The sequence below is a fragment of the Ranitomeya variabilis genome, chromosome 3 (assembly GCF_051348905.1).
Source record: "Ranitomeya variabilis isolate aRanVar5 chromosome 3, aRanVar5.hap1, whole genome shotgun sequence".
Classification (NCBI taxonomy): domain Eukaryota; kingdom Metazoa; phylum Chordata; class Amphibia; order Anura; family Dendrobatidae; genus Ranitomeya; species Ranitomeya variabilis.
Genome location: NC_135234.1, coordinates 224,790,652 through 224,814,439, shown reverse-complemented (window position 1 = coordinate 224,814,439; position 23,788 = coordinate 224,790,652). Strand labels below are relative to the sequence as shown.

Sequence of the window (23,788 nt, the reverse complement as noted above, 5' to 3'; positions counted from 1 at the left end):
TGACAGACATTTTCTGAGATACTGGAAGATCCGAAATAAAATCCATGGAAATGTGCGTCCAAGGCCTTTTCGGAACAGGCAAAGGCAAAAGCAAACCGCTGGCACAAGAACAGCAAGGCTTAGCCCGAGCACAAATCCCACAAGACTGCACAAAGGAACGCACATCCCGCGACAAGGAAGGCCACCAGAAGGACCTAGCCACCAAATCTCTGGTACCAAAAATCCCAGGATGACCCGCCAACACCGAAGAATGAACCTCGGAAATAACTCTGCTGGTCCATCTATCCGGGACAAACAGTCTCTCTGGTGGACAACGGTCAGGTCTATCCGCCTGAAATTTCTGCAGCACTCGTCGCAAATCTGGGGAAATGGCAGACAAAATCACTCCCTCTCTGAGAACACCAGCCAGCTCAGAAACTCCCGGAGAGTCAGGCACAAAACTCCTAGAAAGTGCATCAGCTTTCACGTTCTTCGAACCAGGCAGGTATGAGACCACGAAGTTGAAACGGAAGAAAAACAATGAACAACGAGCCTGTCTAGGATTCAGGCGCTTGGCAGATTCAAGGTAAATCAGATTTTTGTGATCAGTCAAGACCACCACACGATGCTTAGCTCCTTCGAGCCAATGTCGCCACTCCTCAAATGCCCACTTCATAGACAACAATTCCCGATTACCAACATCATAATTCCGCTCGGCAGGTGAAAACTTTCTTGAAAAGAAAGCACATGGCTTCATCACAGAGCCATCAGAGCTTCTCTGCGACAAAACAGCCCCTGCTCCAATCTCAGAAGCATCAACCTCGACCTGGAAGGGGAGAGAGACATCTGGCTGACATAAGACTGGAGCTGAAGAAAACCGGTGCTTCAGCTCCCGAAAGGCCTCCACGGCCGCAGGAGACCAATTAGTCACATCAGAACCCTTCTTGGTCAAATCCGTCAAAGGTTTAACCACGCTAGAAAAATTAGCGATGAAACGACGGTAAAAATTAGCAAAACCCAAGAACTTCTGAAGACTCTTAACAGACGTGGGCTGAGTCCAGTCATGAATAGCCTGGACCTTGACTGGGTGGGTCCATCTCCACAGTAGAAGGAGAAAAAATAAAACCCAAAAAGGAGACCTTCTGTACTCCTAAGAGGCATTTTGAGCCCTTCACAAATAAAGCATTAGCACGCAGGACCTGAAACACCATCCTGACCTGCTTCACATGGGACTCTGTCATGATTCTCAATGGCGAGAGAACATAGCCCAGCATATATGAGAACTAGCTCTTGGAAGATGGAAACTATACTGACCATGAACTAAACCTGCCGCACAACTAGAAGTGGCCGGGTAGCATGCCTACGTTTTTTAACCCTAGATGCCCAGCGCCAGCCGGAGAACTACCTAATCCTAGCAGAGGAAAAGACAGTCCTGGCTCACCTCTAGAGAAATTTTCCCAAAAGGCAGACAGAGGCCCCCACATATATTGGCGGTGATTTTAGATGAAATGACAAACGTAGTATGAAAATAGGTTTAGCAAAATCGAGGTCCGCTTTCTAGATAGCAGGAAGACAGAAAGGACACTTTCATGGTCAGCAGAAAACCCTAACAAAACACCATCCAGAAATTCCTTTAAGACTCTAGCATTAACTCATAACACCAGAGTGGCAATTTCCGATCACAAGAGCTTTCCAGACACAGTAACGAAACAGCAGCTGTGAACAGGAACTAAATGCAAAAACACACAAGGACAAAAGTCCAACTTAGCTGGGAGTTGTCTAGTAGCAGGAACAAGCACAGAAGGCTTCTGATTACATTGTTGACCGGCAAGAAACTGACAGAGGAGCAAGGTTATATAGCGACTCCCACATCCTGATAGGAGCAGGTGAACAGAGGGGATGATGCACACAAGTTCAATTCCACAAGTGGCCACCGGGGGAGCCCAGAATCCAAATTCACAACAGGACTCCCAATCATCAGAAAAGACCAAAATGTCATCCAGATAAACAATCATAAATTTATCCAGATATTCTCGGAAGATGTCATGCATGAAGGACTGAAACACAGAAGGAGCATTAGAGAGTCCAAAAGGCATCACTAAGTACTCAAAATGGCCTTCGGGCGTATTAAATGCTGTTTTCCATTCATCTCCCTGCTTAATGCGCACAAGGTTATACGCACCACGGAGATCTATCTTGGTGAACCAACTGGCACCCTTAATCCGAGCAAACAAATCAGACAATAGTGGCAAAGGATACTGAAATTTGACTGTGATTTTATTCAGAAGACGATAATCTATACAAGGTCTCAAAGAACCGTCCTTCTTGGCCACAAAAAAAAATCCTGCACCAAGAGGGGAAGAGGATGGGCGAATATGTCCCTTCTCCAAAGACTCCTTTATATAACTCCGCATCGCGGCATGCTCTGGTATAGACAAATTAAAAAGTCGTCCCTTAGGGAATTTACTACCAGGAATTAAATTTATAGCACAGTCACAATCCCTATGAGGAGGCAGGGTACAGGACCTGGGCTCATCAAATACATCCTGGTAGTCAGACAAAAACTCAGGGACCTCAGAAGGAGTGGAAGAAGCAATAGACACCAACGGAGTATCGCCATGAATTCCCTGACAACCCCAACTTGACACAGACATAGCTTTCCAATCCAAAACTGGATTATGAGCTTGCAGCCATGGCAGACCCAAAACGACAACATCATGCAAATTATGCAGAACAAGAAAGCGAATCACCTCCTGATGTACGGGAGTCATGCACATGGTCATTTGCGTCCAATACTGAGGCTTATTCTCAGCCAATGGCGTAGCATCAATTCCCCTCAGAGGAATAGGAAATTCCAAAGGCTCCAGGACAAAACCACAGCACCTGGCAAACGACAAATCCATCAGATTCAGGGCAGCACCCGAATCCACAAAAGCCATAACCGGGTAGGACGATAAAGAACAAATCAAAGTAACAGACAAAATAAATTTAGGCTGTATAGTACCAATGGTGACAGGTTTAGCGATTTATTTTAAGCGTTTAGAGCATGCTGAGATAACATGAGTAGAATCACCACAGTAAAAGCACAACCCATTTTGACGTCTATGACTTTGTCGCTCAATTCTGGTCAGAGTTCGGTCACATTGCATAGACTCAGGTCTCTGTTCGGAAAATACCGCCAAAGGATGAGCAGATTTGCACTCCCGCAAATGCCGATCAACCTGAATGGCTAAAGCCATAGAATCACTCAGACTTGCAGGGGTGGGAAACCCCACCATAACATTCTTAACGGCCTCAGAAAGACCTTCTCTGAAATTTGCAGCCAGGGAACACTCATTCCATTGAGTAAGCACCGACCATTTCCGAAATTTTTGACAATACACCTCTGCTTCATCCTGACCCTGAGAGACAGCCAGCAACGCTTTTTCTGCCTGATTCTCAAGATTAAGCTCCTCATAAAGCAGTCCAAGAGCCAGAAAAAATGCATCTACATTAAGCAATGCAGGATCTCCTGGCGCAAGAGAGAAAGCCCAATCTTGAGGGTCGCCACGCAACAAGGAGATAACAATTTTAACTTGCTGAGCGGAATCACCAGAGGAACGAGGTCTCAGAGATAGAAATAACTTACAATTATTCTTAAAATTTAGAAACCTAGATCTATCTCCAGAAAACAACTCAGGAATGGGTATCTTTGGTTCTGACATAGGGCTATGAATAACAAAATCCTGAATACTTTGCACCCGTGCAGTAAGATGATCCACACTAGAAGTCAGAGTCTGAACATTCATGTCTGCAGCTGAGCTCAAAACCACCCAGAGTTCAAGGGGATGAAAGAAGCTAAACAGACTGCAGCAAAGGAAAAGCGGGAGGAGGAAAAAAAAAATGTACTCAGGTCTTCTTTTTTATCCCACTTCTGCGATGCATTAAACACTTTTTGGCCTGCTATACTGTTATGATCCTTAGTGGTTGAGGATCACAAATTACTCCAGCTAAGTAACAAACATAGGACAAGCTCTAGGGAGGTGGCAAACTGGACTGACCGCAAATCTGAACCTATCCAAACACACTAGAAGTAGTGTTATGACCCCAATGGCAGAGGGTCTCAAAAGTACATACCAAGTCTGCAAACACAAAAAACCAGCTCATAGGGCAGTGGTAACTGGGCTGACCATATATCTAATCCTAGCACCACAAATAGCAGCAGCCGGGGAACGTGCCTACGTTTGTTCTAGATGTCTTGCGCCAGCCGGAGAACTAACTAACCCTAGAAGGGAAAAGATAGACCTTTCTTGCCTCCAGAGAAAAGTCCCCAAAAGTTGGATGCAAGCCCCCAACAAATAATAACGGTGAGGTAAGGAGAAAAGACAAACGTAAGAATGAACTAGATATTTAGCAAAGAGAGGCCCACTGACTAATAGCAGAATATAGTAAGATGACTTATATGGTCAGCAAAAACCCTATCAAAATTTCCACGCTGGATATTCAAGAACCCCCGAACCGTCTAACGGCCCGGGGGGAGAACACCAGCCCCCTAGAGCTTCCAGCAAAATCAGGAATCACATTTAGTACAAGCTGGACAAAAAATAAGAGCAAAGCAAATAACCAAAAAACAAGGAAGCAGGACTTAGCTTAATTTTGCAAGATCCAAGACCAGCAGACAGGAGCAAACAGAAAGGAACTGATTACAACGATGCCAGGCACCAGACTGAGAATTCAGGAAGTTCATATAGCAACACCCCTGGACTAACGACCCAGGTGGGTGCCAAACTGAGGGAAGACAATCCCAGAGTCATATCACTAGTGACCACAAGAGGGAGCCAAAAAAGTCTAATTCACAACAAAGTAGCCGGTGAACGTGCCTAAAAATCCTAGACGTCTCGAGCCAGCCTGAGGAACTAACTACCCCTAGAGAGAAAGAAAGACCTCTCTTGCCTCCAGAGAAATAATTCCAAAAGATATAGAAGCCCCCAACAGATAATAACGGTGAGGTAAGAGGAAGGCACATACACAGGGGTGAAAGCAGATTCAGCAAATGAGGCCCACTAATACTAGATAGCAGAAAATAGAAAAGGGAATCTATGCGGTCAGTAAAAAACCCTTACAAAATATCCACACTGAGATTTCAAGAACCCCCACACCAACTCACGGTGTGGGGGGAGAAACTCAGTCCCCTAGAGCAACCAGCAAGTGAGGAAATCACATTTTAGCGAGCTGGACTAAAAACATAATGAACACTGATAATCAAAAAATGATCAAACAGAAACTTAGCTTGTCTTGGAGAGACTGGGAGCAAGGTAGACACAAGGAATCTGAAGAGCACTGAATACATTGATAGCAGGCAAGGAACTGAGTCTCCAGGTGAGCTAAATAGGAAACCAACCAAGGATAACGAACCAGCTGATGCAGCCAACCTGCAGAAAGACAACACTACACAGTACCGCTTGTGACCACTAGAGGGAGCCCAAAAATAGAATTCACAACAGGGGTCACTGCACCACAATACATACTACATACATACATACTACATACATACATACATACTACATACATACTACATACGTACATACATACATACACACTACATACTACATACATACATACTACATACATACATACTACATGCATACATACTACATACATACATACTACATACATACATACTATATGCATACATGCTGCATACATGCTGCATACATGCTTCATACATGCTACATACATACTACATGCTACATACATGCTACATACATACATACTGCATACATACTACATACATGCTGCATACATACTACATACATACTACATACATGCTGCATACATGCTACATACATGCTACATACATACTACATACATACTGCATACATACATACATACATACTACATACATACTACATACATACATACATACTACATACATACTACATACATACATACATACATACTACATACAGTACATTCATACATTACATACATATAGACATACAGTACATTAAACATAGATTACATACTCACCATTACTTGTCATTTTGATCCCCGAAGCCAGTGTCATCTGTAAAAAATATGAAAAAAACAAACAACCAATATACTCCCTGTCCGCAGAAATCCACGAGTGTCCCACGACGATCTCCCGTGGAGAACGGCAGCAACAGCTGTTGCAACCGCTCTCCAGGGGACCCAGATACACAATGATGGGAGGAAGGTATTCCTCCGCCGCTGTAAAAAAAAGTCCCTAGTCTCACTTTATGGCATTGCTGTATGAGAAATTTTCCTAGGCAGCAATTGGCATTGAACTCAGGTAACCTCAGTGATACACTGCAGGAGCCATTGTCTCCTGTCAGTGTGTCACTGAGGGTCCTATAGAGCAGTGACATCACCCGATGTCACTGTTCTATAGGGGAGATCGTCGTGGGACACTCGTTATTAATTGGACTACGGCGGACAGGTAGTATGTGGTTTATTATTTTACAGTTTTTGCAGGCGCTGAAGTATGGTAAGTATGGTGAAATGAAGAATATTAAAATACTTTTTCCTAATGTGTGCGTGTTTTATTAACCCTTTCTTACTATTGGATTAATAACGGATAGGCGTCTTATTGACGCCTCTCTGTTATTAACTCGGCTTAATGCCACCTTACAGTAGCAAGGTGACATTAACCCCTTATTACCCCATATCCCACCGCTACACAGGAGAGGGACGAGAGGGGCTAAGTGCCGGAATTGGCGCATCTTACAGATGCGGACTGGTATTTGTAGCCGGGGGGGGGCAATATCCACGGCCCCTCTCTAGGCTATGAATATCAGCCCGCAGCTGTCTGCATAGCCTTTCTGGCTATAAAATATAGGGGGACCCCACGTCATTTTTTGGGGGGGTCCCCCTATTTTAATAGCCAGCAAAGGCTACTCAGACAGCTGCGGGCTGATATTCATCGCAGGCTACAAATATTGGCCCTCGGCTGTCGGCTTTCCCCCTCTGGCGCGGAAAATTGCGCGGGAGCCCACGCCGTTTTTTTCCATTTTTTTGTGTTTTTTTAAATTCAACGCTCATAAAGGCCTCTTTCACACTTGCGTTGGTACGGGTCCGTCGCTATGCGTCGGGCCGACATACCGACGCACGTTGTGAAATTTGTGCCCAAAGTGGGCAGCAGATGCAGTTTTTCAACGCATCCGCTCCCCATTCTGAAGTGCGGGGAGGAGGGGGTGGAGTTTCTGCTGCGCATGAGTGGTAGAAAATGGCGGACGCAAAGGACAAAAAAAGTTCACTTGAACGTTCTTTCGTGCCGACGGTCCGCCAAAACACGACATGTAGTTTTTGGTGCAGGTTTTGATGCTGGTTTTTGGTGCAGTTTTTGGTGCAGTTTTTGATGTGGTTTTAGAAGCTGTTTTTGATGCGGTTTTGATGTTTTTGATGCAGTTTTCGTTCCGTTTTTTTGACCGGTTTTAATGCATTTTTTGGAAATAAATAAACGGAAAATGTTCATGATTTGAATTGAAACATACATGAAAAAACAGATTCGGAGGCCGGATTCATCATTTCACATCTGTTTCATCCGTTTTTTGCTGGATCCGTCGCTGTGCGTTTTTTCGCCGGACAGAAAAACCGTTCCTCTGTATGTTTTTTCCATCCGGCGGAAACAGCTTTTTTGACGGATCCTGCAAAAAAACGGATGAAACGTGTGGCCATCAGGCGCAATCCGGCACTAATACAACTCTATGAGAAAAAAACGGATCTGGCAGAAAAAAATGGATCCGGCGGAAAAAAAAGGATCTGGCGGAAAAAAAACGGATCCGGTGGAAAAAACGGATCCGGCGGAAAAAAACGGATCCGGCAGGAAAAAAGGATCCGGCAGAAAAAACAGATCCGGCGGAAAAAAAAACAGATCCGGTAGAAAAAAACGGATCCGGTGGAAAAACAGATCTGGCGGAGAAAAACGGATCCGGTGCAAAAAATGGATCCGGTGAAAAAAACCGGATCCAGTGGAAAAAACGGATCCGGTGGAAAAAACGAATCTGGCAGAAAAAAATGGATCCTGCAAATGTGCTCGCAGGATGTGTTTTTTCCTCATAGACTTGTATTAGCGACGGATCGCGATTAATGACCATATGTCGCGTTCGTCATGCAACGGATCCGTCGTGTTTTGGTGGACCGTTGGCACGAAAAAGCGTTCAAGTGAACGTTTTATTGTCCATCGCGTCCGCCATTTTCTACCGCGCATGCGCGGCCGAAACTCCGCCCTCTCCTCCCCGCACTTCAGAATGGGCAGCGGATGCGTTGAAAAACTGCATCTGCTGCCCATGTCATGCACAAATTTCACAATGTGCGTCGGTATGTCGGCCCGACGCATAGCGACGGACCCGTACCGACGCAAGTGTTAAACAGGCCTTTATGAGCGTTGAATTTAAAAAAAAAAAAATGGAAAAAAACGACGTGGGCTCCAGTGCAATTTTCTGCGCCAGAGGGGGAAAGCCGACGGCCAGAAAGGCTACACAGACAGCCGTGGGCTGATATTCATAGCCTAGAGAGGGGCCATGGATATTGCCCCCCGTCTACAAATACCAGTCCGCAGCCACCCCGGAAATGACGCATCTGTAAGATGTGCCAATTCCGGCACTTAGCCCCTCTCTTCCCACTCCCGTGTAGCGGTGGGATATGGGGTAATAAGGGGTTAATGTCACCTTGCTATTGTAAGGTGACATTAAGCCGGGTTAATAACGGAGAGGCGTCAATAAGACGCCTATCCGTTATTAATCCAATAGTAAGAAAGGGTTAATAAAACACGCACAAATTAGGAAAAAGTATTTTAATATTCTTCATTTCACCATACTTACCATACTTCAGCGCCTGCAAAAAACGTAAAATAATAAACCGTATACTATCTGTCTGCCGTAGTCCAATTAATAACGAGTGTCCCATGACGATCTCCCCTATAGAACAGTGACATCGGGTGATGTCACTGCTCTATAGGACCCTCAGTGACACACTGACAGGAGACAATGGCTCCTGCAGTGTATCACTGAGGTTACCTGAGTTCAAAGTCTCACTTTATGGCAATTGCTGCCTGGGAAAATTTCTCATACAGCAATGCCATAAAGCGAGACTAGGGACTTTTTTTTTTACAGCGGCGGAGGAATACCTTCCTCCCATCATTGTGTATCTGGGTCCCCTGGAGAGCGGTTGCAACAGCTGTTGCTGTGGTTCTCCACGGGAGATCGTCATGGGACACTCGTGGATTTCTGCGGACAGGGAGTATATTGGTTGTTTGTTTTTTTCATATTTTTTACAGATAACACTGGCTTCGGGGATCAAAATGACAAGTAATGGTGAGTATGTAATCTATGTTTAATGTACTGTATGTCTATATGTATGTCATGTATGTAATGTATGAATGTACTGTATGTAGTATGTTTGTATGTATGTATGCAGTATGTATGTAGTATGTATGTAGTATGTATGTATGTACGCAGTATGTGTGTATGTAGTATGTATGTAGTATGTATGTATGTAGCATGTATGTAGCATGTATGTAGCATGTATGTATGTAGCATGTATGTAGCATGTATGTAACATGTATGCAGTATGAATGTATGTAGCATGTATGTAGCATGTATGTAGTATGTATGTTTTATGTATGTAGTATGTATGTATGTATGCATGTAGTATGTATGTATGTAGTATGTATGTATGTAGTATGTATGCAGTATGTATGTAGTATGTATGTTGCATGTATGTATGTAGCATGCATGAAGCATGTATGTATGTAGCATGTATGTATGTAGCATGTATGTAGCTTGTATGTATGTAGCATGTATGTAGCATGTATGTATGTAGATTGTATGTAGCATGTATGTAGCATGTATGTATGTATGGAGTTTTTTTTTTTCATTCAACACATTAGCCGGATGATGGGACTACTACTGTTCCATCATTGGCTAATGTGTCAATCACTGTCAGTGTAGCAGGCATCGTCCGATGGGACTTGTAGTCCCATCGGACGATGCCCGCACTGAGACACCCCGCATGCCGCACAGAGACCCCGCACGCCGCACAGAGACACCCCGCATGCCGCACAGAGACCCCCCCCGCATGCCACACAGAGACCCCCCCATGCCGCACAGAGACCCCCCCACACCGCACAGAGACCCCCCCACGCTGCACAGAGACCCCCCCATGCCACACAGAGACCCCCCCCACGCCGCACAGAGACCCCCATGCCGCATTGAGCCCGGGCAGCCCCAGTACGCCGCATAGATCCCTTGCACGCCTCATACAGCCCTGGAAGGCACGTACAGATCCCTGGCAGGCCCGCACAGACCCTGCCCGCAGGCACAGACACTCACTCGCACGCACCGCCCACACTCTTCCCCCCTCCAGCACAGCATATAGAAGGACAGAAAGGGCTTATTTGTGTTCCGATATTTGTGTCCCATTGACTTGCATTGGTATCGGTTATCGGTATCGGCGATATCCGATATTTTTTGGATATCGGCCGATCCAATCCGATACCGATACTTTTGAATATTGGAAGGTATCGCTCAACGCTAGTGACTATATATCATTCTAAGCTCCTGTCAAAATTTGGTCAGCGCGCTACATCACTAACAAACCCAGACAAGTGTGAGGATGTTGTGAGATGGATGTGAGATGGAAGGCTCCAGTGGGTTGACAAGCAGCACCACAAAGTCTTCCACACCATCCAATCTCAGTAACCAAGAGGCTGGGTCTCTGAATCCTCAACCTGGTCATTTTTCCTCCCAGGAGTCCCAGGAGTCATATGACCCCAACGCTGGCCTCTCTGAGAAACTGTTTACATTCCCTTATAATTTTTCAGGCCTCTCAACTTGCACCATTAATACGGGTCATGAGGAAGTGGAGTGCAGTGATGCCCAAACATTTGAGCACCAACAGCCAGGAAAAAACCATGTTGTGGAAGAACAGTTGATGTCTGAAGAGGTGGAGGATAATCATGAGGCACAGTTGCCATCAGGTCAGACTCAAACAGCAGCTCCAAAGGAGGAATTGGATTGAGGAATTGGAACACGATGTGGTCGATGATGAGGCCACTGATCCAACCTGGCACGATGGCACACCTATCAAGCACAGCAATGCAGAGAGAGGGTTGGATCAATAGTATGGAAACAGGCAAGAAGAGGTAGTAGTTTGCCCAGAGGTAGAACTCTGTCAACTGTTCCACAGAACGCCTTCACTCAGTTAGATAACAGTTCAAAGGTGTATTGTTCCCTTGTATGGCAGTTTTTTCCGAAAGTCCTTCAGATAAATCAACTGTAATTTGCAGCATCTGCTAAACCAAGCTAAGAAGAGGCAAGAACACTGCCAACCTGAGCACCACCAGCATGCATAAGCACACGGGATCCAAGCACCCCAATAGGTGGACGGAAAGCCTGGGTTCCAAATCTGTGTCTGAGGGTGAAACTACTGCCCCTTCCCCTGTGTTATGTCCTTCCCAATCTGCTGACCATGAAGCAGACATTGATGCCTCCTGCCCACAACCAGCGGATGCACACACACAACAGTCAGCAACCATGTCCACTTCATTGTACCAGGGCAGCATTTAGTTGTCCCTGCCCCAGACATTTATGAGAAAACAGAAATATCCAGCCATCCACCCACAGGCCTAAATGCTAAACACCCACATTGCCAGATTGCTAGCCTTGGAAATATTGTCGTTTCAACTTGTCTCTCTTTGACCTCTTGGTGGTGGCATCCTAAATGTACCTGATTCCCAGCAAACACTATTTTTCACGGTGCGCCGTCCCTGCATTACATAAGCTTTGTGTAACACAATATCAGCCATGTTCGGCCAAAACAGTCACAGGGAAGATCCACATACCTACAGACACATGGAAAAGTTCTTGTGGACAGAGACGATACATTTCCCTGATGGCACGCTGGGTTAACCTGATAGAGTTTGGTGGAGTTTGGAACAGAGTCAGAGGCTGGGACATTACACATCTTACCTACGCCAAGAATAGCAGGCCAAACTTCCATTAGGGTTTCGGTCTCCTCGTATTCCACTTCCTGTCTCTCCTCCTCCTCCTCAATGGAACTAGCCTCCTCATCAGTTCCCAGCTAGGAAATTTGCAGCACTGCCTAGGCGAAGCAACATCACACTCTGCTGAAGCTCATCTGTTTAGGTTATAAAGCTCACAACGCAGCCAAGCTGTTGAAGTGGATAAAAGAACAGATTGATCTCAGCGGCTCTCCCCACTGAACCTCCAACCAGGTCTGGTTGTGTGCGATAATGGGCGTAACTTGGTGGCGGCTTTAAAGCTCGGCAAGCTGGTACACATTCCATGCATGGCCCATGTGCTGAGCTTGGTTGTACAGCGGTTTTTAAAAACATACCCTGACTTGCTTGACCTACTTGCCAAGTTATGCCGAGTCAGTGCACATTTCCAAAAGGCATCTCAGGCTTTCACCGGTCTAGCTTCGCTGCAGCAGCGCTTTAATTTGCCTTGTCACTGACTAACTTATGACCTGCCCATACGCTGGAATTTGACCTTCCATATGTTGGCAAGGCTTAGTGAGCAGCAGAGGGCAGTCTCTGATTTCCATCTTCTCAATGCCCATCAGAATAACACTCAGCCCCCACACATAACAACTGATGAGTGGGTGTGGTTTGCCGACCTATGTGAGGTTCTTCAAAACTGTGAGTGCTGCACCAAGATGGTGAGCACTAGTGTTGAGCATTCCGATACCACAAGTATCGGGTATCAGCCGCTATTTGCTGTATCGGAATTCCGATACCGAGATCCGATACTTTTGTGATATCGGGAATCGGTATCGGGATCGATATTAATGTGTAAAATAAAGAATAAAAATAAAAAATATTGATATACTCACCACTCCGACGCAGCCTGGACCTTACCGATGTAACCGGCAGCTTCCGTTCCTAAGAATGAGCGCTTGAAAGACCTTAGATGACGTCGCGGCCTGTGATTGGTCGCGTGAGCGGTCACGTGACCGCCACGCGACCAATCACAAGCCGCGACGTCATCTAAGGTCTTTCAAGCACTTGAAAGTCCTTAGATGACGTCGCGGCTTGTGATTAGTCGCGTGGCGGTCACGTGACCGCTCATGCGACCAATCACAGGCCGCGCCGTCATCTAAGGTCTTTCAAACGCTCATTCTTAGGAACGGAAGCTGCCGGTTACATCGGTAAGGTCCAGGCTGCGTCGGAGAGGTGAGTATATCAATATTTTTTATTTTTATTCTTTATTTTACACATTAATATGGATCCCAGGGCCTGAAGGAGAGTTTCCTCTCCTTCAGACCCTGGGAACCATACAGGATACCTTCCGATACTTGGTGTCCCATTGACTTGTATTGGTATCGGGTATCGGTATCGGCGATATCCGATACTTTTCGGATATCGGCCAATACTATCCGATACCGATACTTTCAAGTATCGGACGGTATCGCTCAACAATAGTGAGCACTGATGATGCTATTTTGAACATAATCATGCCACTGCTCTGTCTATTAATATGTTTGCTGCAGAATCTGAAAGAGGAAGCTTTGAATGCTGAGCAGGAAGCTATGGAGTAAGATTGTACAGTGCCTGATACCACACAGCCCAGCCTCACACAGTATTCTCAGGCCACATTGGATGATAATGAGGAACAGGAGGAGGAGGATGAGGAGTAGAAGGAACAGGATTTTTTTCTCTGCGCTACAGAGGGTACTCCCAATCCCTGTATGGATGGCTTGCAGAGTAGGAGGAGGAAACTATGCATCAGAGAGGAGAGGATGGTTAGGGTTTTTCCTGGTGAGAACACTAAATATTTGACTCTTTGTAGTCTGCCACACATGGCAGAGTTCATGTCCAGATGCCTTTCCCAAGACCCGCGTGTGAAATACATTTTGTTCACCATGAAATACTGGCTGTTCATTTATTTTGACCTATGGTATAAGGAGAAATTTGTTTCTCTACTGTCGGAGACAGATGTGCCATTTTCAGTACATGCATGCCAGACGGCCATAGTGGAAGACTTGCTCAAAAGTTTACTCTCAGACAATGCTGGTGGCAGAGGTACCGTATTTTTTCTCCCACAAGGATTACAGAGCAGGGCCACAGACATCAGGTGCAACTCGGGGGAATGTCCACCAACTGGGCCATTTTCATGAGACCAACCCATCAGCAAGGGCTATCTGTGGATTTAACTATGAAGAGAAACGAGAAGATGACCAAGATGTTGAAGGACGTCTTAAGTGACCATACGAGTGTCTTTCCTGAGTCTTCAGTACCCTTAACTTTTGGTTGTCCAAGCTGTACACTTGGATCGACCTCTCTTTGTATGCCTTGGAGGTGCTGCCATACTCTGCCTCGAGTGTGTTGTCTGAGCAGGTTTTTAGTTTGGCAGGTGCAATCATAATGGATAGGTGCACACACCTGTCAATGGAAAAAGCTGACAGGCTCACTCTTCTAAAATTGAAGATGTGTTGGATTTCCAGTCGAAGGACCATTGATGTCGACCAAACTAGACTTACAAAAAAAGTACAAGTGCTCAAATTAGCCAGGATCATAAAAAAGATTCAATCCCACCCATATGTCTTGATGAGATATATCACTACAAGGTAAACATGTGTACAGGAGAAATGGAACCAAGCACTGCCCCATGTAAAGCTTCTGCCCTGACTTGGCCAGTACTCACGTGTGGCACTGGATGAAAAGGTATCACTTGAAAAGGTGACTCTATCTTCGCATTTCCTTCTCAGGGGGTGAATAGATTAAAAATATATTTCTATTACTATACGACAAAACCCAAAAAACATGAAAAAATAAATATATGAAAAAATAAATATAGCAAAGCGTAAAAATAATGATGTCCACAGTGAAGACTCAAAAACCAAGAGAAAATTGAAATAGATAACCATGGGCATCAATTCATGCTAGGCTTCAAAACATGATAATCATATAAAAGTGATCTCAGCAAGTGTCATCATACGGGGATATAATACATGTTAGTTACATCAGTAAGTATGGGAAAAATATTGACATATAAAGTGGCCACAGTTCAAAACAAATTTTACTCATGATTAGTCAATAGTGAAAATGTCAAATATAACTGAGTCCCCAATGTATACCAAAGAGGGATCTCTAAGCGTGACATATGCTATCATAATACAACAAAAGAGTATTTACTAGTGATGATCGAATAGTAAAATATTCGGATTTGGGAAAATCATCACAAATAATTTCTAATATCTGTGTATTCATGCCGAATAACGAATCCAATGCAAGTCAATGGGAAAGCAGAATATTTTTCTGAGAGGAGCATCTGGTCACCTACCTAAGTAGGAAAGTCTCCCAGACCAAGAAAAATTATAGCGTAGTGGAGAAGGAGTGCTTGGCCATAACCCCTTCAAGACCTTGCCTTTTTCCATTTTTGCGTTTTAGTTAGTTATAACTTTTTTATTTTTCCGTCAATATGGCCGTGTGAGGGCTTGTTTTTTGCGGGACAAGTTGTACTTTTGAACGACATCATTGGTTTTAGCATGTCGTGTACTAGAAAAGGGAAAAAAATTCCAAGTGCGGTGAAATTGCAAAAAAAGTGCAATCCCACACTTGTTTTTTGTTTGGCTTTTTTGCTAGGTTCACTAAATGCTAATACTGCTACTTTGATTCTCCAGGTCATTACGAGTTCATAGACATTAAACATGTCTAGGTTATCTTTTATCTAAGTGGTAAAAAAAAAAAATTGCCCAAATTTTCGATACCAGTAGCGTTTCCATTTTTCACGATCGGTGCCGGGTAAGGGCTTATTTTTGAGTGCTGAGCTGATGTTTTTAATTATACCATTTTGGTGCAGACACATTCTTTTGATCGCCCATTATTGCCTTTTAACTACACGCTACACCGTTTAGCAATCAGGTTAATCCTTTTTTTTTATTGATCGGGTGATTCTGAACCCGTCGATACCAAATATGTGTAGGTTTGAATTTTTTTTTGTTGTTTTATTTTGAATGGGGCGAAAGGGGGGTGATTTAAACTTTTATATTTTTTTTATTTTTTTCATATTTTTTAAAACTTTTTTTACTTTCGCTCCTATGTAGTCGACTTGTTGCATTGATATGAGCGCCGACCACAGGGTGGTGCTCATAGCAATCTGGCATCAACAACCATAGAGGTATTAAGGAGACCTCTGGTTGTTATGCAGACACATCGCTCATTTCCGACCGATGGCCGGTAGTGCTAGTTAAATGTTGCTGGCATTTAGCAAGTTAATAGCAGCAGGCGGATTACAATTCCACCCTCTGCTATTGCGGGCCCATTTCAGCTGTTTAAAACAGCTGACATGTCCCAGCTTTTATGCAGGCCCACTGCCGGAGCGGCATCAAAGGAAGAGATGCGACCTCTGCCGTACTAGTACGGTGGAGGTCGGGAAGGGGTGATGTGGGCTATAGAGTCCCTACGCTATTTGCTCGGTCAACCATTTAACTTGGTGACAGATCATTTGCCCTTGGTCTGGATGAGGAATGCCAAGGAGAGGAATTCTTGAGTCACCCAATGGTTCCTGTCTTTGCAAAATTTCAATTTTACCATGGAACATTGAGCGGGGAAGTCACAGGGAAATGGGGATGCCCTGTCACGGGTCCCCTATATGGTGACAAATGTTCAATCCCACAAGTTTGAACAGAGGGGGGGATATGTGAGGCAGTGACTGGTATTATATGCGAGGGTCGCTATGTGTCCCCCAGGATGTGCACAGAACCCTATTGAGGCCACAGGAGTGCATTGCAGTCACAGGTATAGCTGTGATTGCAATGCAAAATAAAAGTAAGTGTTGGTCTTGGGCAAGCTATTTGTCCAAAGCAGATTCATGAAAACCTGCCATGGGCTTTTATTTTTGAAGTGGACTACAGGATGGTCCCTTATAAAAAAAAACCCTGCAGCAGAGTGTTGGGTATGTCAGTTTAGGTTTTGCAAGCGTGCAGAGCATGCGGCTCTGCAGAGCTCCACCTGTGTGAGGCAACACAGAGCCAAGCGGAGCCAAAAGGCCTGGCACCCCTCAGCGTACATGGCAATGCAGTCGCCCACGGTAACTGGTCCCGGGTACGGACTATCTTGTTTCCCGGCTGCGATCCAGAGGATCCTAGCTACTTTCTGTTTTGTGAGTACGCTGGCTATTAAAAGAGACTTTTGTTTGAACTTTCCTTGGTCACTGCCTGACTATCACAGTGCACCAACCCCGCTGTATCACAATACATAGTCTCTCAATCAATAAGTATATACACACAAATGCATAATCACCTACCTATAAACACAAATTCATACTGTATATGGCCTCACTCAGATGTCAGTTTTTTTCACGTATGTGTTCTACCTGTGATTTTATCCATTCTTGAGTGACAGATCTATATGCGTTTGTACAGATGAAAAGACCTGTTTGTCAAGCTAACCAAGGGGAGGGAAGCTGGTGAGTACCATTACTGATTACTTTTTCCCGTTCCAGCTCCTGTTTGTAACATTGTGATGTTTTACAGAAATCTTAGATCAAAGTAAAATATATGTATGCATTTAGGTAGCCTGTACTTGCTTCATTGGTCATGCTGGCCATGTTTCTCCCAGTAAGGCTCCCTTCCCATAATTAGTTTTTGTTGAGGTTTTGATGTTGCAGATTTTCTGCACCCATTAAGTAAAATAGGTTACTTGTATTCTTTTGAAAAGACGCAGCATAAAAACTAACCAAAAACTCATTTTGGGAGCGTAGCCTAAGAATCACCAGACAGGTTCATTTCAATGGCAGCATGCATTGCAGGTAAATTGCAGTTTTACCTGCAAAACTACACAGCTATTAACAGTCCTCAAAATACTTAGGTATGCGCATTAAAAGAGACAGTGAACAGTGCGTTTTGTGTTTTCACCTTTCTATATGTGTGTTCACTTGCGATTATACGGCGTATTTTTCTTTCACATCGTATCAGCACCACAACATATGCATGTATGTGGGCACTGTTCTAAATTATCATGTATGGCGCATCCTTGGCACAGCCTGACCAGTATTTTATGAGTAGCACGCAGGTGCCCATTGCAAGCAGTCTTGGGGGCCTAGGCAACCTAGCTTGGTGCACTTATCACTCTATGGCGCGGAATCATGCGCACAGTGATTAGAGCAGAGCACCTTTGCGTTCTCATATTAAGTATGTAAGTGGCGAAGAAGCCGGATGTATGTGCATTCACCGGCGCTCATATACCCTGTTGGTTTTGGGAAGTACGACAGCGCAGGCGCCTATGAGATGGTGGCTTGGTGACCTAGGCAACTCAGCCTGGTGCACTTATCACTTTGTAGCGCTGGAGCGTCTGCAAAGTGGTTGGAGCGATGCTCCTTTATAGCCTCATACAAAGCATGTAAGCGGCGCAATAGTTAATTGTTGGTGCCTATATATCATGCTGATAATATCACAATGTGTCCCAAGCTGAGGTATAGTAATAAGTAGTAGGTGCAGTACGGGAAGCGCCCACTAGAGGGCTTCCCGGCTGCTTAGGCAACCTAGCTGGGCTTATTTATCTTCCTGTGACGCTGGTGCTTTCTTACAGGTTACAAGCGGCGAAATAGCCGGATATATGTGTGGGATATCGGCGCTCACACATCCTGCTGATAGTGGAAATACTACAGTGCGGCCCAAGTGTTGGTCTATTTACACATTGTGGGCATCACACTAGAAGCATTCTGGTCTCCTTGGCAACCTGACTGCTACACCAATGGTGCCTGGACGCCGGAGCATGCGCAGATGGAGGTAAAGGAGGGATTGTGCTTTGTATGATGCGACTTGGAAAACTCCATGCGGCCAACAAGCAGCAACACAGCTGATTGCGGTAACGTCATTATGTATTTGTATATATAAGTGGCACACACTTGGTCTTGAGATTACCAATGACAAAGCCACCCTGTGTGGTGGCGACACGCGTTGGGTCTCTTAGTAACCCACATTAGGACTCCCATTAGAGGCTCTACAGGTCCAGGCAACACATGCCTCTGGGTAGTATACTTTGATTGCCTTGTTTTACAAGCGGCCTTGAAATTCTCCCTGTGGTACCTTTTGGTCGCATATCACAAGTGACTGCTCCGTTTGCTAATGCCTTTTTGTCGTCATGTATTGTATGCATTTATATGCACATTTGCTTTTCTATTTCTAGGCAGTTTTGTGAGATACGGTCCTTATACTGTACCTTGGGTATAGGGATTAGCAAGCTCGTATGAGCTTCACATAGTTGTTATTTTCTATATCTGTCATCAGCACTTTGTACATAGGTTTAAATTACTCGGGGGAGTGCCAAGGTACTACAGCCTACATGGCCAGGTTGGTTAGTGCATTTACATATTGTATATGATGTTATATGGTTGAGTCCTACGTGGTTTACTGCCGTATTAGGGGCTGCAATGGTTAGCATTGTCATGCTTTTTAAATGTTTTTAAATGTAAGTGTTTTTGTCACTTTTTCTGTATTTTTCAATAAAAGCTGTGTTTACATTCATGTCATATCCGTTGTGGTGATCCCCATTTATAGGACCTAGTCTGTTCTTCTTTGTCTATTAACAGTCCTAGCGTGATTGTTTAAACTCCCAGCAGGGATGAGGATATTGTAACTTCAATCTCTTTTACAAACCTGCTTGTATTGTATAAAGGAAGATCTGTTGAGAATGGTAGAGAAATTAACACAAAATTTCTCTTTTGAAGTCTCTCTGACTAAATCAACACTTGCATTAATTTTAGCATTGAGACATTTAGCTGATAAATGTGTGAATACCTTCAGAAAAGTTGAAAAGAAGTTCACCTTGCACTGAACACTGTTTCATTGCTGAACTCAATTTCAAATTCAAGCTGAAAGTGACATTTACTGTTAGACTGTTTGACAGGTAGTTAATTTCTACAACTCACACCAGCACATTCATAATATTTTATAATGCCATTTTCCTTATACAGAACAGCTCTATGAATAGCTAGTTCTACTTTGCCCTAGATGTGCATTAAACATAACCATTTTTATCAAGAGTGAACAATATGACATAAATGACCTTTTAATTTCTTATTCAGTAGGTCATGAGGTAAGCGTTTATGGCTAACTATTATAAATGGGATCTGTGGGTTAATCTCAAATAACAGACCGCCTATACTTCTGATACTTGCCCAAATATACTATAATATCCTAACATTTTATTTCCAGAGCAATGATTTCAGGGGTCATCAATGCAAGGGGGAGCTCTTTTTTTACCTACAGCTCTTCCAAGCAGTGTGAAATAAGGACAATTTTCCTAAGCTTTCTGTTGTCCTATGAACCTTGTCCTGGCAAATGCAGTATTGTTGTAAGTACTAAGTATATTCTTCTTCAGTTCTAGGGTAATACAGATCTTCTCTCACGGTGAGTCCACACTCATATCCATATCCACCACTTTATCCTTCCCTCCTCTTCACTTGTGTTTAAAATATAATAAAAATAATATTACATTGACTTTCAGAAAACTTTATTTAACCCCTTTACTCCCAAGGGTGGTTTGTACGTTAATGACGGGCCAATTTTTACAATTCTGACCAGTGTCCCTTTATGAGCTAATAACTCTGGAACGCTTCAACGGATCCTGGTGATTCTGACACTGTTTTCTCGAAACATATTGTACTTCATGGTAGTGGTACAATTTCTTCGATATAACTTGCGATTATTTGTGTAAAAATGGAAATTTGGCAGAAATTTTTAAAAAATTTATAATTTTCAAATTTTGAATTTTTATGCCCTTAAAACTGAGAAACATGTCACACAAAATAGTTATGAAATAACATTTCCCACATGTCTACTTTATATCCGCACAATTTTGGAAGCAAATGTTTTTTCGTTAGGAAGTTATAAGGGTTAAAAATTAACCAGTCGTTTCTCATTTTTCCAACAAAATTTACAAAACCATTTTTTTAGGGACCACCTCACATTTGAAGTCACTTTGAGGGGTCTATATGGCAGAAAAAACCCAAAATTACACCATTCTAAAAACTGCACCCCTGAAGGTATTTAAAACCACATTCAAGAAGTTTATTAACCCTTCAGGTGTTTCACAGGAGCAGAAGCACCGTGGAAGGAAAAAATTAACATTTTGCTTTTTAGTCACAAAAATGATATTTCAGCAACGATTTTTTTTATTTTCCCAAGGATTAAACCAGAAAATGGACCTCAAAAGTTGTGGTCCAATTTGTACTTAGTCTACTGATACCCCATATGTGGGAGGGAACCACTATTTGGGCCCATGGCAGGACTCGGAAGGAAAGGAGCGCCATTTGACTTTTTCAAGCTAAATTTGGCTGGAATTGAGATCGGACGCCATGTCGCGTTTGTTGAGCCCCTGATGTACCTAAACAGTGGAAACTCCCCACAAGTGACCTGATTTTGGAAAATAGACCCCCTAAGGAACTTATCTAGATGTGTGGTGAGCACTTTGAACCCCAAGTGCTTCACAGAAGTTTATAATTCACGGGGGTGAAAATAAAAAATCCTATTTTTTCCCACAAAAATGATCTTTTAGTCCCCAATTTTTAATTTTCCCAAGGGTAACAGGAGAAATTGGACCCCTAAAGCTGTTTGTCCTGAGTATGCTGGTACCCCACATGTGGAAGAAAACTAATGTTTGGGCACACGTTGGGGCTCAAAAGGGAAATAGTGACGTTTTTGAATGCAGAATTTGATGGAATGGTCTGCGGGCATCATTTTCCATTTGCAGAGCCCCTGATGTGCCTAAACAGAAGAAACCCCACACAAGTAATGCCATTTTGGAAACTTGACCCCCTAATGAACTTATCTAGGCATGTGGTGTGAATTTTGAACCCCCAAGTGCTTCACTAAAGTTTATAATGCCCAGGCATGAAAATAAAAAATCCTATTTTTTTCCCACAGAAATGATCTTTTAGTCCTCAATTTTTAATTTTCCCAAGGGTAACATGAGAAATTGGACATCAAAAGTTGTTGTCCAAATTGTCCTGATTATGCTGGCACCCCATATGTGGGAAAAACTGTTTAGGCACACATTGGGGCTCGAAAGGGAAGTAGTGACGTTTTGGAATGCAGAATTTGATGGAATTGTCTGCAGTCGTCATATTCTGTTTGCAGAGCCCCTGATGTGCCTAACCAGTAAAAAAAAACACAAGTGACATTATTTTGGAACCTAGACCCTCAAGGAATTTATCTAGATGTGCCTCCTTTTTTGGAACTAATGTACTGTTTCCTGTAAAATAAATTAGTAGTGCATGGAGGTGTGGTACAATTTGAAGCAATCCTTCATACACAGGCCAGGTTTGTCGGGGCAGGTGTCGCATTGATAAATGGTGTCCTTGCGTATTCCCCTTTTGTAACACACTCGGCACCTTTTGTCGCTTACCTTTTTTTCCAGTTGGTGGGACCACCCCCAGAAAATGCTGGCCTGGTACGATATGAGCACCTTCAGTTCCGGAAGTACTGGGGTCCGCTCCTTCCGGAGTGACAAATATCAGGGCCTTAACCACTACCTCCTGGAACTGAAGGTACGACATATCGGTGTGGCGTGCACATCGTGACAGCAGGAAAGCGATGAGCATTGCCATTTGTACAATGTGCACAGCCAGCTTTTTGTACCACACCTTGGCTTTTCTCAAAGCACTGTACGGTTGGAGGAGTTGATCAGAGAGATCAATGCCCTTCATGCTTTTGTTGTACCCTAGTACACAGTCCGGTTTGCTGACCTGTGTAGAGGTACCCCATACAGTGCTGAGGGTGCTGCCATCACCGTGTATGGTGGTCAAGAGAAGGACATTCCTCTTGTCCTTGTACTTGACCACCAGCAAGTGGTCGCTACATTGGGCTCTGCTCTCAACTTTTCTGAGCATCTGCCCAAGTAGCATCTTCGGGAGGCCTCTCTGATTTTTGCGGACAGTACCGCAGGCTGCGGTACCTCACGCAGAGAGGGATTTGTAGAGTGGGACACTGGTATAAAAGTTATCGGTGTAGAGGTGATAACCTTTATCCAGCAGTTGGTGCACCAAATCCCACACAATCTTCCCACTCACTCCCAGGACAGTAGGACACTGAGGGGGTTCAATCCTGGTGTCCTTCCCTTCGTACACTCTAAACCTGTCGATGTACCCTGAGGTACTCACACAGCTTGTAGAGTTTGATTCCGTACCTGGCCCTCTTGTTGGGCAGGTACTGGCGGAATCCGAGCCTTCCCTTAAAATGGACCAAGGACTCATCCACATAGATGTCCCTTTTGGGTACGTACACTTCAGAAAGCTTTTTGTTCAAGTGTTCGATGACCAGCCAAACTTTGAACAGAAGGTCAAATTTGGGGTCATCTCGTGCGGGACACTGTGCATTATCGAAATAATGCAGGGACTTGTGGATGGCCTCAAAACGCTTCCGAACCATGACCATTCGGAACACTGGAGTGTTATATAAAATATCTACACTCCAATATTGCCAAATTTCTGGCTTCTTCACGATCCCCATGTGGAGGACCAGGCCCCAAAGCTGCATCATTTCAACTGCGTCTACAGGATACCAGTTGGAAAATGATGAACCAGGGTTTTGCTCCAAAAATTGACAAGCATGCAAATTAGTTTAATCCACCATGAAGTTATTAAAATCCTCAGAGAAAAAGACTTTGAAAAAGTCTGTTTCTGTGAGGCCGGCAGTGTCAAACTTGATTCCTGATTCTGCCACAAAATCAGGAATCAGTGGCTTGTAATTTTCAGGGGGCGAGGTCCATATGGCATCCGCAGTGGGGAGCGCTGGTTCAGGAATGGTGGGTGCTGCCTCATCTTCTATCCTGGGGCATCTGCAT

The 23,788-nt window shown here is 44.1% G+C and overlaps 1 long non-coding RNA gene across 1 annotated transcript in view; it reads left to right on the top strand.

Annotated features, from left to right (window-relative positions):
• LOC143818095 (uncharacterized) overlaps positions 1-20,173 on the top strand; it is a 260,058-nt gene extending 239,885 nt beyond the window's left edge. The window contains exon 3 of the long non-coding RNA XR_013224307.1: positions 20,161-20,173. This is a non-coding gene — a long non-coding RNA (uncharacterized LOC143818095). The remainder of the gene's footprint in view (positions 1-20,160) is intronic.
• Positions 20,174-23,788: the final 3,615 nt, after the last annotated feature.